Source organism: Triticum aestivum, chromosome 7A (genome assembly GCF_018294505.1).
Source record: "Triticum aestivum cultivar Chinese Spring chromosome 7A, IWGSC CS RefSeq v2.1, whole genome shotgun sequence".
In the NCBI taxonomy this organism is placed as follows: domain Eukaryota; kingdom Viridiplantae; phylum Streptophyta; class Magnoliopsida; order Poales; family Poaceae; genus Triticum; species Triticum aestivum.
The window spans coordinates 658,547,968-658,560,747 of NC_057812.1; the positions used below are offsets into that span (position 1 = coordinate 658,547,968).

The 12,780-nt window shown below is 44.8% G+C and overlaps 1 long non-coding RNA gene across 1 annotated transcript; it reads right to left on the reverse strand.

Moving 5' to 3' along the window:
* Positions 1 to 6,084: 6,084 nt before the first annotated feature.
* On the reverse strand, positions 6,085 to 9,347 carry LOC123154380 (uncharacterized). The gene is made up of 6 exons (XR_006476821.1): positions 9,052 to 9,347; positions 8,726 to 8,845; positions 8,133 to 8,269; positions 7,587 to 7,652; positions 7,176 to 7,252; positions 6,085 to 6,397 (listed from the first exon to the last, which is right to left on the reverse strand). It is a non-coding gene; the product is annotated as an uncharacterized lncRNA (long non-coding RNA).
* Positions 9,348 to 12,780: the final 3,433 nt, after the last annotated feature.

Below are 12,780 nucleotides of genomic sequence, written 5' to 3' on the forward strand. Positions count from 1 at the left end.
ATGCAAAAGGTTTCAACATTTTATCACATTCTGACTTTTCTAGGGAATTATTGCAACAGCGGTAAACTTTCTGTTTTCAAACAGCAACATGTATAGTTGTAACATAGGCATAGTAAAGGCTATCAATGCTACTTTTATTGAAATAAAAGATGCAAACATTGTTCTAAATAACAGCATGAAAATCCTAAAAAAATTAATTGACGCTCCAAGCAAAACACATATCATGTGGCGAATAAAAATATAGCTCTAAGTAAAGTTACCGATGAACGAAGACGAAAGAGGGGATGCCTTCCGGGGCATCCCCAAGCTTAGGCTTTTGGTTGTCCTTGAATATTACCTTGGGGTGCCATGGGCATCCCCAAGCTTAGTCTCTTTCCACTCCTTACTCCATAGTCCATCGAATCCTTACCCAAAACATGAAAACTTCACAATACAAAACTTAAAGTAGAAAACTCGTAAGCTCCGTTAGTATAAGAAAGCAAAACACCACTTCAAGGTACTGTAATGAACTCATTATTTATTTGTATTGGTGTTAAACCTACTTTATTCCAACTTCTCTATGGTTTATAAACTATTTCACTAGCCATAGATTCATCAAAATAAGTAAACAACACATGAAAAACAGAATCTGTCAAAAACAGAACAGTTTGTAGTAATCTGAATCAAACGTATATTCTGGAACTCATAAAATTATCAAATAAATTGCTGGACCTGCGGAATTTATCTATTAATCATCTTCAAAAAGAATTAAATAATATCGCTCTCCAAATAAACATGGCAGCAATTCTCGTGAGCGCTAAAGTTTCTGTTTTTTACAGCATGATCATAAAGACTTCACCCAAGTCTTCCCAAAGGTTCTACTTGGCACAAACACTAATTAAAAGCATAAAACCACATCTAAACAGAGGCTAGATGAATTATTTATTACTAAACAGGAGAAAAAAGCAAGTAACAAAAATAAAATTGGGTTGCCTCCCAACAAGCGCTATCGTTTAACGCCCCTAGCTAGGCATGATGGTTTCAACGATGCTCACATAAAAGATAAGAATTGAAACATAAAGTGAGCATCATGAAGAATATGACTAGCACATTTAAGTCTAACATACTTCGTATGCATAGGGATTTTGTGAGCAAATAACTTGTGGGAACAAGAATCAACTTGCATAAGAAGGTAAAACAAGCATAACTTTGAAATTTTAAGCACATAGAGAGGAAACTTGATATTATTGCAATTCCTACAAGCATATATTCCTCCCTCATAGTAATTTTCAGTAGCATTATGAATGAATTCAACAATATAACCAGCACCTACAGCATTATTTTCATGATCTACAAGCATAGAAATTTTACTATTCTCTACATAAGCAAAATTCTTCTCATTCGGAATAGAGGGAGTATCATAAGAAACTCGAATACTAAAAATTGTTTCCACATTAAAAGAGTAATGTTCAGAAAAGGGGTAACCATAATCATGACAAGTTTTATAAATATAATCACTACTTTTTATAGCATAAGTATCATCACAATAATCATCATAAGTAGTAGGCATGCTATCATCATTATAAATTTGCATATCAAAACTTGGGAGACTAAAAATATCATCTTCATTAAACATAGTGAGGGAGTCCTGGATTAGGGTGTCTCCGGACAGCCAGACTATATCCTTTGGCCGGACTGTTAGACTATGAAGATACAAGATTGAAGACTTCGTCTCGTGTCCGGATGGGACTCTACTTGGCGTGGAAGGCAAGCTAGGCAATACGGATATGTATATCTCCTCCTTTGTAACCAACCTTGTGTAACCCTAGCCCCCTCTGGTGTCTATATAAACCGGAGGGTTTTAGTCCGTAGGACAATATACAATCATACCATAGGCTAGCTTCTAGGGTTTTGCCTCTCCGATATCATGGTAGATCAACTCTTGTAATACTCATATCATCAAGAATAAATCAAGTAGCACGTAGGGTTTTACCTCCATCAAGAGGGCCCAAACCTGGGTAAAACATCGTGTCCCCTGCTTCCTGTTACCATCCGCCTTAGACGCACAGTTCGGGACCCCCTACCCGAGATCTGCCAGTTTTGACACCGGCATTGGTGCTTTCATTGAGAGTTCCTCTGTGTCGTCGCCGTTAGGCTTGATGGCTCCTACGATTATTGATAGCAATGCGGTCCAGGCTGAGACTTTTCTCCCCGGAGAGATCTTTGTGTTCGGCGGCTTGGCACTGCGGGCAACTCGCTTGGCCATCTGGATTAGATCGAAAGTTACGCCCCTGGCCACCAGGTCAGGTTTGGAAGCTTAAACTACACGGCCGATATCCGCGGAGATTTGATCTTCGACGGATCCAAGCCCCTGCCTTGTGCACCACGTGGTCACGATGAGTATGATTTAGCTCTACCATCGGACTGTATTCAGGGATCGCACCGTCAGTCGCTCCGACCCTCAATTCGGAGCCAGTTTTGCAATCCGTGGACGGGTTGATAGACCTTGTCACAGAGGCCGTACCCTCTGCGGCGATCGAGCCGAATATCGACCTTACCCTTCACGAGAGCCGTGTTGCCAAACTACTGGATCCTTCTCCGGCCATGGACTCCGAACCGCCTGCGCCCGTTCCTATCGAATCCGATTGGGCGCCAATCATGGAGTTTACCTCTGCGGATATTTTTCAGCACTCGCCCTTTGGCGACATACTGAACTCATTAAGGTCTCTTTCCTTGTCAGGAATATCCTGGCCGAACTACGTCTGGCAGGATTGGGATGCGGATGACGAAGAAATTCGCCGCCCACCCACCACTCGTTTAGTAGCCACTGTCGATGACTTAACCAACATGCTCGACTTCGATTCCGAAGAAATCAATGATATAGACGATGATGCGGGAGGCGAAGAGGAACCACTGCCCACAGGGCACTGTACGCCCATTTCATCACATGACGTATACATGGTAGACACACCCAAAGAAAATAACGATGAGGAACGGAAGGATGGAGCGAAGGGTGGTTCCCTCGAGCAGCAATCAAAGCGGCAGCGTAAACGCCGCTCCAAATCCCGCCTTGGCAGAAATAACGATCACATAGACCCAGCGTTTGAGCAGGGTGAACCATTGCCCGACCACGGCAACACGGAAAATCAAGTCGAACAACCCAACCGTCGAAGATAACAGTCCGGACGACATCACACTGGACAGGCGCCAGGAGCAACATAATGTCCACCAAAGGCTCGTTGCCACGGCGAGGAGCCTGAAAAAACAGAAGCAAAGGCTCAAAGCTGCACAAGACACACTCAAAATCAAATGGAGTGATGTACTCAACACAGCAGCAAAGTACGACAGTAATCGCCACACCAAGAGCTATCCAAAGCGAAAGTTGCTACCTGAATTCGACAAGGAGGCCTTAGATCCTCCACAATTAAAAAATAAAATGGCCATCCGGTCTGATAGACGACATCATAGCCAACATAAAGCGGCAATCAATGCCGCACATAAAAAAGTACGCGATCCACGTAAGGGCTCGCATCAAAAGGACGGCGCAACTAGATCCATCTATGGACCATGCAGGCACGCTCCAACATACAATGTGACACAACAAACATTCGAATACCACGGTACACCCAAATACAGGGGTGCCGCACACCCTCTATGTTTCACCGATGAGGTGTTGGATCATGAATTTCCAGAGGGATTCAAACCCGTAAATATAGAGGCGTACGACGGAACAACAGACCCTGGGGTCTGGATTGAGGATTACATCCTCCATATCCATATGGCTCGAGGAGATGATCTCCACGCCATAAAATACTTACCCCTCAAGCTCAAAGGGACAGCTCGGCACTGGCTTAAAAGCCTCCTTGAAAAATCCATTGGAAGCTGGGAAGAGCTCGAAGACGCCTTTCGGGCAAATTTTCAAGGGACATATGTCCGACCACCGGATGCAGACGATTTAGGTCATATAACTCAGCAGCCCGGTGAGTCAGCCCGAAAGCTTTGGAACAGGTTCCTCACTAAAAAGAGCCAAATAGTCGACTGTCCGGATGCCGAAGCCTTAGCAACTTTTAAACATAGCGTCCGAGACGAATGGCTTGCCAGAAACCTCGGTCAAGAAAAGCCGAGAACAATGGCAGCATTAACAAGCCTCATGACCCATTTTTGCACGGGCGAGGACAGCTGGTTAGCCAGATGCAGCACCAGCGACCCAAGTACCTCCGAAGTCAGGGATGGAAACGGGAAATCACGGCGCAGCAAGAACAAGCGCCGGAATAAAGAAGACAGCCCAAAGAGCACGGCGGTAAACGCCCGATTTAGAAGCTCTCGGCCAAGCCAGCAGAAGCCGCCCTCCAAAGGCAACAGAGACGAACTGTCCAGCCTAAACAACATTCTGGATCAAATATGTCATATCCATAGCACCCCGGATAAACCTGCAAATCACACCCACAGAGAATGTTGGGTCTTCAAACAGTCCGGCAAGCTCAACTCTGAACACAAAGGGCAGGATACACCAAGTGAAGATGAGGATGAGCCTCACAATCAAAGCACAGGGGAACAGAAGAAATTCCCACCAGAAGTCAAAATAGTCAACGTGTTACACGTGATAAAAGGGAGAAACAAAGCGGCACCCTTTGAGGAACACGCCCCAGGGCCTATCACCGCGGAGCTCCGCCACTGGTCATCCCAACCGATCACCTTCGACCATCGGGATTACTCGGCAAGTATCCAGCGTTCAGGATGGGCTGCCTTGGTATTAGATCCAATAATTAACGAATACCACTTCACCCGAGTCCTGATGGATGGCGGCAGCAGTTTAAATCTGATATATCAGCACACAGTCCGCAAAATGGGGATAGACCCAACAAAATTTTTCTGCAGCAATGATACCTTTAAAGGAGTAACGGCAGGCCCGGAGGCTCACTGCAGGGGCTCCCTGCTACTAGAGGTTATATTCAGCTCCCCCGACAACTTCCACAGCGAAAATTTAACCTTCCACGTCGCTCCGTTCCAAAGTGGCTATCAAGCACTACTCGGACGCGAGGCTTTCGCTCGCTTTAACGCAATACCGCATTACGCTTCCCTCAAGCTCAAGATGCCCGGTGCACATGGCATCATTACAGTAAATGGAAATATTGAGCACTCCGTGCGCGCCAAAGATGGTGCGGTCACCTTGGCCGCCGCACACTAAACGGCTTCACGAACTCAAGCATTTGACAGGTTGTTAAGACCACGGACATGGTTAGACGAGTCTGGCTCAGCTATATGTAATTAATACAGGTTTGATGGCTATACCCCTATTACAATACAAGGGGCTCAACGCGCGCGCAAAAGTGGCAATAAGGCTCACCTTCACTCATTTTCAACTGTATATTGTTTATTTAGTATAACTTAACTTTTGCACGACAACTTTTCAATTAAGTTCTTCTCTTTTTCAGATGACCATCGTGCTACACCCGTCCAGAATACGGCACAACGGAGACACAGGCGCAGACATGCAGCAGGGACCCGGTTCAAGGATTAATTCTTTGTAGATTAAGACCCTGCATAAACCTTATTTACTGTCTCTTGTTGATTTACATCCCTCGGTTTGTCAGTACAACCGAGAAGGATGCTGACGTCTTGGCATGTGGCCACGCCAGAATAATGCACGTACCTGGACACCAGGGGCTTATTACAAAGGGTACTGTTTAGACCCGGTTTCACTACAACAGGACCCCCACTATAGCAACGCTTTTTTCCGTATCTAGAAGTTCATATATGCGTTGTTTGTGTATTTACCAACGGTTTGGGATACGTTGTCTTATCCACTGTTGCTAGTGCGTAGTGCAACGCTTATACCGGCGTTGGTAAAAGGTATCGTTGCAAAAATGCAACACATAAAACAGACTTGTGCAACAGTTTTATACGTTGGTGATTAATGTACGGTAATCAAAATCCCATTGCTTGGCAACAAAAAATTTACAACGGTTCAAGTGTTGTACATATATAATGTGAATTATATTATTATTTATATATATATATTGCCAGCAATTAAATTAATGCTCCACGTAATTGGTGATAGATGTGTATTTCAAGTGAAGAAAAAGCAAGAGAATATTACTCACATATAATGAAGAAATCATATATTTGATAAAATTGTGGGTTACAATATTGGATATTACAAGAGGAACATCATCAGAATGTGATGCATAATCTAAATATTTTCTACACATCGAAAGTTCAACCGAAAGCATCCATCAACATCCCTACAACTTATCTAAAACTTAACCGAGGAACATCACCCATCACCCAAAATGAACATCCCTACAACTTAACGAACAATAAAAGCATCCATCATCATCATCATCATCATCATCATCATGGACAGGAGCATCACCATCTTCACACACCCATATAATCATCCATTTATTTCTTGCATCTACAAACAAAAAAATCAAAATGAACTGTTATCACACAGTGCATTGACATGATGCAAGTAGTTGTAGAGACAGAATATTAGTCATTGTATATGCTGATATATCTCTCTATGCAAACTCGATCCAGAAATTCATCTACACAAGCTGACTACTATTTACTTTCTCTAGGAAATCACATTAGTAATTTGTTGAATTCTATATCCATTGCACACTGCATAAAAATAACAAATATTACTTAACCATGAATGAATTGCAAAAGCTTAGCATATGAATATCGGATTTGTGATTTAATCCCTATCATCGTACAATAGAATTGACAATTATATCGTTCTTCGACAATGCAAAGACCAACCGCAGAATTTTCTTCAAACATTGAAAAAAGGCTAGTAAGGTCATTCTACTATTCATACTACTCATGAACCCATGCACAGTCTAGCATTTTGTGTTACACATTGTTAGCTGGGAATAACTACTATGGTGATCTAAAATAGTTAGCTTCAATATGACATCAATAATTAGCTTCAACGGAAGCCTTGTACAATGCACACTTATTCTCATGACGGTGGCCTTGGTCTGGTATGGTTAGGAGAAGACACCAAAAAGGATTGGTGGGAAATTTCTTAGATTTACAGACCATACGCAAGAAGATTCGTATGTCTTTAGAATTTGCAATATATTAGGCCTAAGATTTAAAGCATCGATATGATCATAGAAAATAAAAGTATGCTTGATGGCACATATATTTTCACATCCATCGACAAAAGCTATGAAGAAACTTACCTTATCAGTTCAAATATGAGGCAAAATTGGTAATTCTCAAGTTCATCCTCTCCTCTACTTGCATGCCACATACCTAACTGGTACACGTGGTAATTAGCTCAAGTAAACATTTGTTTTCTTTTAAACTGAAAACAAACATAATTTGTGTGCTGCAAATACAATAGAATATGTTTTTTGTGATGCATAGTGACATAAATATTATAAATGGCAAAAATAATGATGAGTAAATATTTTGTGGGCAACGAACAAAAGTGAGAGTTGAATCTCTGGACCCAAAAAAGGATGTTTGCAAATCGATAGTGTGTATACTGTTCTAGCTTTCTAGGAACATCTTATTGGGCAAAACCAGCAAATTTATATTGAAATTGCTAAAAGAGTAACTAATTTATCATGGAATGGCTACAGGAATACCTTAATTTTAGAGGGACAATTTGTAGGCGCTTGTTTCCTTGGAGTGTATTTCATGAGTACATAGTACTGAAAAATAGTAGTACATCACAGGTTAATCCTTTTATCTAGTTTGTTCTTTCCCTTCCCGTATGGAATTTGCAAAACAAAACTGTTTGGTCTTTCCATCATTCATACATACAATAGGCAAAATAGAACATGTTCCTGACATTTAATGCGGAATAGTACCCCAAAAAATACGTCTATAGGAGCACCGTGTCCTGAACTCATGAGATCCACAAATACTAATATCCTTTTTTAGTTGAAAAGGCAAACTTCTAATATTAAAATATTTCTCATGATTTTTTTAAGAGGATACATCGAGATACCATGTTACCACGAAGAGAGTCAAAAGATAATACAATTACGCTTTATCTGGTCTGAAAGTGCATATGAATATAGAATATAATTTGTATTGGCCACCATACTGAGATAACAATACATCAACTCCCGACTGTAACAGAAGCACCTTTATTATTTTTGGAAAGTAAGGGAAAGCATCTAACTTACCGCCAAATAGTGGTTGAAATATTCATCATTTGGTACTAAAAACACCTTGCTGATGATATAGTCTGGCATAATAATCATATCTGACTAACATAACTCAAAGATCAACTTTTATTTTAGAAAGGAAAAGAAGCACCAATCTGCAAAATATAAATAAATAACTAATATTAATAAGCAAATTAAATAATTCTGCTCAGTTTCAAAGCCAACATGGCAATACAGAAGAAACCATATACATACTCTGGTTGCAGCAAGTGCACTGCAAGCCATGCAGACTAAGTTAAGACGTACAATAGTAAAAGTCTTATATATAGTGCATGATAGTCAACTTGATTTACAATCTCTGATATGTTTGTAGTTAATATATGCTAGTTAAATTAATTGCTGCACTTTGTTGTTGCTCAAGCATATCAATTTGCATAGTATAGAGAGGCCCGATCATTACCCTGCATGTAATATTAATAAGTGGACGAATCACTATTGAGATTGGGTGCTACTTTGCGAGCTTAATCGTGCGTTAATGAACAGTTGAACAGATTGGGTGCTACCTTGCTGATCTTCTTTCCTTTACAAAGAAAAAATAGATGTAGTCATACCTAGAATGAGATCGGTGGCAGCAGTATCCATCCAGTCCTATTAGTAAGCATGCTCAGGTCCTGCCCTGCTTTCCTCTCTGACTCGTCGTGCCAATTCGGACGGCGTTTACATGCATAGTACTGTGGAGGTGGATAGTCAATTTAGCAAAGTATATTTGTGAGGCAGGTATTTTGGGCGTGGCCCGTTGGTTACATCGGCAGCAGCTGCGAATTGGATGACGGCAAGGACGGATCGCGCGCTAAGAACATGCGCCGTTGGTACATGAGATTGGCTTGGGTTTGGGGGAAAACTTGGTGGGCAGGCCCGATACTGTACATGGCCGTACCTTAGATTCGCCGTTGGTTGCAGGAGTGCCATCACGAGGGGCGGCGCACCTGTATGCAGGGCAGCAGGGGAGTGGTGACGAGCGATGGAGCGTCCGGATGGAGGATCGTAGGGTTGTGGCAAGGTGCGGCGAGCCAGGACGGAGGATCGCAGTGGAGTGGTGAGGGGCGGCGCGTTAGGATGCAGGTAGGTCGCAGCCGTGCAAAGGAGTTGGTCGCAGGGGAGCGGTGACGAGGGGCGGCGGCCGGCATGGGAGGCTCGAGAGGAATAGGCGACGCTGTGGGGACAACAAATGACCTAATCGTGAAAGCTAACTTGGGCTGGTTTAGTGCATTTGGGCTTTACTTAGTTGTGGCCGGTTGCATATCCTACAATGGTTATATATGTGTATCTACTGTGAATTTTAAAACATATAATCAAAATGTTGTGCACTATGTGTTGCTTTATAGGGGGTATCCTTGTAGTGTTTACACCATAAAGACCCAATACCTTAGGGAGTGTTCGGCATCGCGAGTTTGGCCTTATAAGCATCAGGGCCGAATCATGTCTTTGGTCAAATGTTGGGTTTGCCCGGCTCCTGTGTTTTGCTATCTTACGTTCCGCTCATCGGCTAAGGCGACACCAGGAGAACTACTGCGATTGTGCCCTGGTTCATCCGAACAAGCACCTCAGTAGAGAAAGCCAAAAACTGACTGCCATGATATAGCGTGAGACTGGTCAACCACTCGATGACCTATCGGAATCTTCGGGATTCCCCCGCATTAACGAAGGGCCGTTTCCCGGCCAGGCATGTACGCACCCCGAACCCGGGCGAGTGCGGAGCAACCAGGGGCTATTTAGTAGCCCCACTGTCAAACTCCTATGGCTAAGTGAAAGTGTTAAAGCATTATAGTCTGGTTGCCTAGTTCGCTGCGCTATCACCTCCTTACTAGGACCAAGATGTTGGATTAAGTGTGAATACGCGTCTTCTGCGAACACCCCCGCATAGTATGCATGGGGGATGAAGCCGACGACTGTAATCTTTGAGGTTATATACATAAATGGCCGCACATGAGGCATCACAATACTTTCGGGAAAAAGTATAAACACAACCTTGATAAATTTAATAAAACACTGTTTTTACAATGGGAATACATGTCACTCAAACATAATATTCTTCGAGCACTAGGCCTCTATCAAACGAGCAGCCTCAAGAACTTCTTCAGAATAGTGCTCGGCAGCCACTCGGCCTATGGCCGAACCATGCGCCGCGACAGTGGTAGCATCCATCTCTGCCCAGTATGCTTTGACACGGGTAAGGGCCATCCACGAGCCTTCTATGCACGCTGACCTCTTCATCGCATTGATGCGTGGCACCGCACCAAGGAACTACTGCACCAGGCTAAAATAACTGTTCGGCTTTGGCCTTTCCGGCCATAGCTGATCCATGCCAGACCTCATGGCGAGTCCGTACAACCTATTGAGTTCGGCCCATTCGGCTAGCTGGTCGATCAATGGAAGTGGACGCTCTGGAACGTTAAACTGCGCCCAGAACAGCTTGTCCACTTCATGATCTGTTTATTCTCGGAAGTATTCGGCCGCATCGACAGCGCTCGCCGCCAAGTCCAGATATGTGTCCGCCGAACTCCACAGCCGATCCAGAGGGTCATACTACGGATCTCCGAACTTCCTCCGCAGCAAAAAGGGCTTCCCAGCCACAATGTCATAGGCTTCACACAGCTCCTCCTTCTTCGCTCTCATGGCAGAACGGGTGTCTTTGGTCGCCATCGTGGCCTTTTCAAGGTCCGTCGCATTCGCTCGGATTTCTTCCTTAAGGAACTGGCAACGGTCGGCAGTGTCTTTTAACTTTACAGCCATCTTGGCCATTTTCTCTTTGCTCTCGCAATGCGCGGCCTTCTCGGCTCTTAACTCATCGGCCTCCTTCAAAGCAGCTGCATTACTACTCCTTGCTTGTTCTTTGGCTCGGGCAAGTTCCGCCCAAAGGGTCTCCACGGTGGCAGCTCCATCCGCAGTCACAACATATTAAAGATACTGGCATCACGCTGCTCTTACTATGTGACATTCACCAGAAAATATCACTTACCCTGTGCCTCGTCAAGCCGCTTGTTAACAAGCTCAATGTCGGCATCCGCCACATCCAGTTGCCGCTTTAGTTCGGCAAACTCATGAGTCCGGCTAGCCACCGGAGCCTCCAATACCTCCACATAAAGGCGGTATGGTGATTACCTGGGACTATGATCCTCTGTTTGCAGCCGTTCTCGGTGACAACCAGAGTCTCGGGGGCTACTATCTACACAGGGCACACCTAAAAATGTGCGGTACTATCACAAAGGTATATCATTTTACGTACCTCAAAGCCCGTTAGTAGACTCATAAAGGCGTCATGCAACCCGCTTTCGATGGACGAAATCCTGCCCATCACCATACCCATCAACGCACACTGTTCTTCCGAGATGGTCGCTTGCTTCAGCAGATCCCTCAGTATGTCCGACCGCATACCAGACGGCGCCGGACTCTTTTGTCTGTCCTCTTCAAGAGCCGGATGCTGGGGACTTCGGGTGACTATAGGATTATCTTCTGGCCTCACCGGATCCGAAGAGGCCCTCCGTGATGACACTTCAAGGTCGCTCGCTTCTTGAGCGGGGAAGTCCGGGGGAGGCGTTTCGCTCTCCATCATCTCCGGAAGAAGGTCCCTTGAAGACGAGCTCTGTTGAGAAGGGCTAAGATCCAAACTGCAAGATAAACGCTTCGGTTATTTTCCTCGAAAGTAAGGTAGAATATCTCTACTATTAAGTAGATTTTGATCACTTACGACTCGTTAGAGGGCTGATCCCCGCACGAACTTTGTGCGGCAAGAGCACCCTCCGAGACGGGACCCTCTGGTGGAGTTTTCTTCCCCCATTTGGAAACCTTGGTTTCCGGATCATCAGAGGTAGTCCTCTTCCTCCCCCGGGGCGAGGGAATGTCAGATTCCTTCCCTTGGCTATCCTCCCTCACGGAGGCGCCCGTTCCCTCGGTTGGAACAGGTAGCGGTGGAGGCCCGCTTTGGCCCTCTTTATTCCTCCCTTCATCTTCCTTTGAGGGCACCAGTCAAGGTGCTGGCTTGAGCATCTTTTCCAGCACCGGATTGTCCAAGCCTTCGGGAAGGGGAGCCGAACACCGGATCATATTCGCCTTTGCTATCCAGTCCTGGTCAAAGAGCGATTCTTCGGAATGATGTCATGATAAAAGAAAGACAATGTGTTTGGTTAGAGGATTACTTACTTGGGCCGCGGTGCAGTTGCTGCTCAGGCCCACGTCCTCGGAGGTGTCCGTACACTCTATCTGGGGTCTGAAGAACGACTTGTACATCTCCTTGTGCGTCAGGCCGAGGAAATTCTGAATAGCGCGCGGTCCTTCTGGGTTGAATTCCCATAAACGGAAGGGCCGACGTTTGCAAGGCTGAACTTGACGAACCAGCATGACTAGCACTACCATAACCAAACTAAAATCTCCCTCGAAGAAATCCCGGATGCGGCTCGGCAGTATGGCACATCCTTGGCTGCACCCCAGCTCATCCCCCTGCTGATCCATGACATCAGTTGTGTTGGAGGGCCCGAGCGAAAGGCGGGGGGAGCCACCCACTTGGCACTTCTGGGAGCGGTGATGTAGAACCACTCCTGAGGGAGTCCTGGATTAGGGGGTCTTCGGACAGCCGGACTATATTCTTTGGCCGGACTATTGGACTATG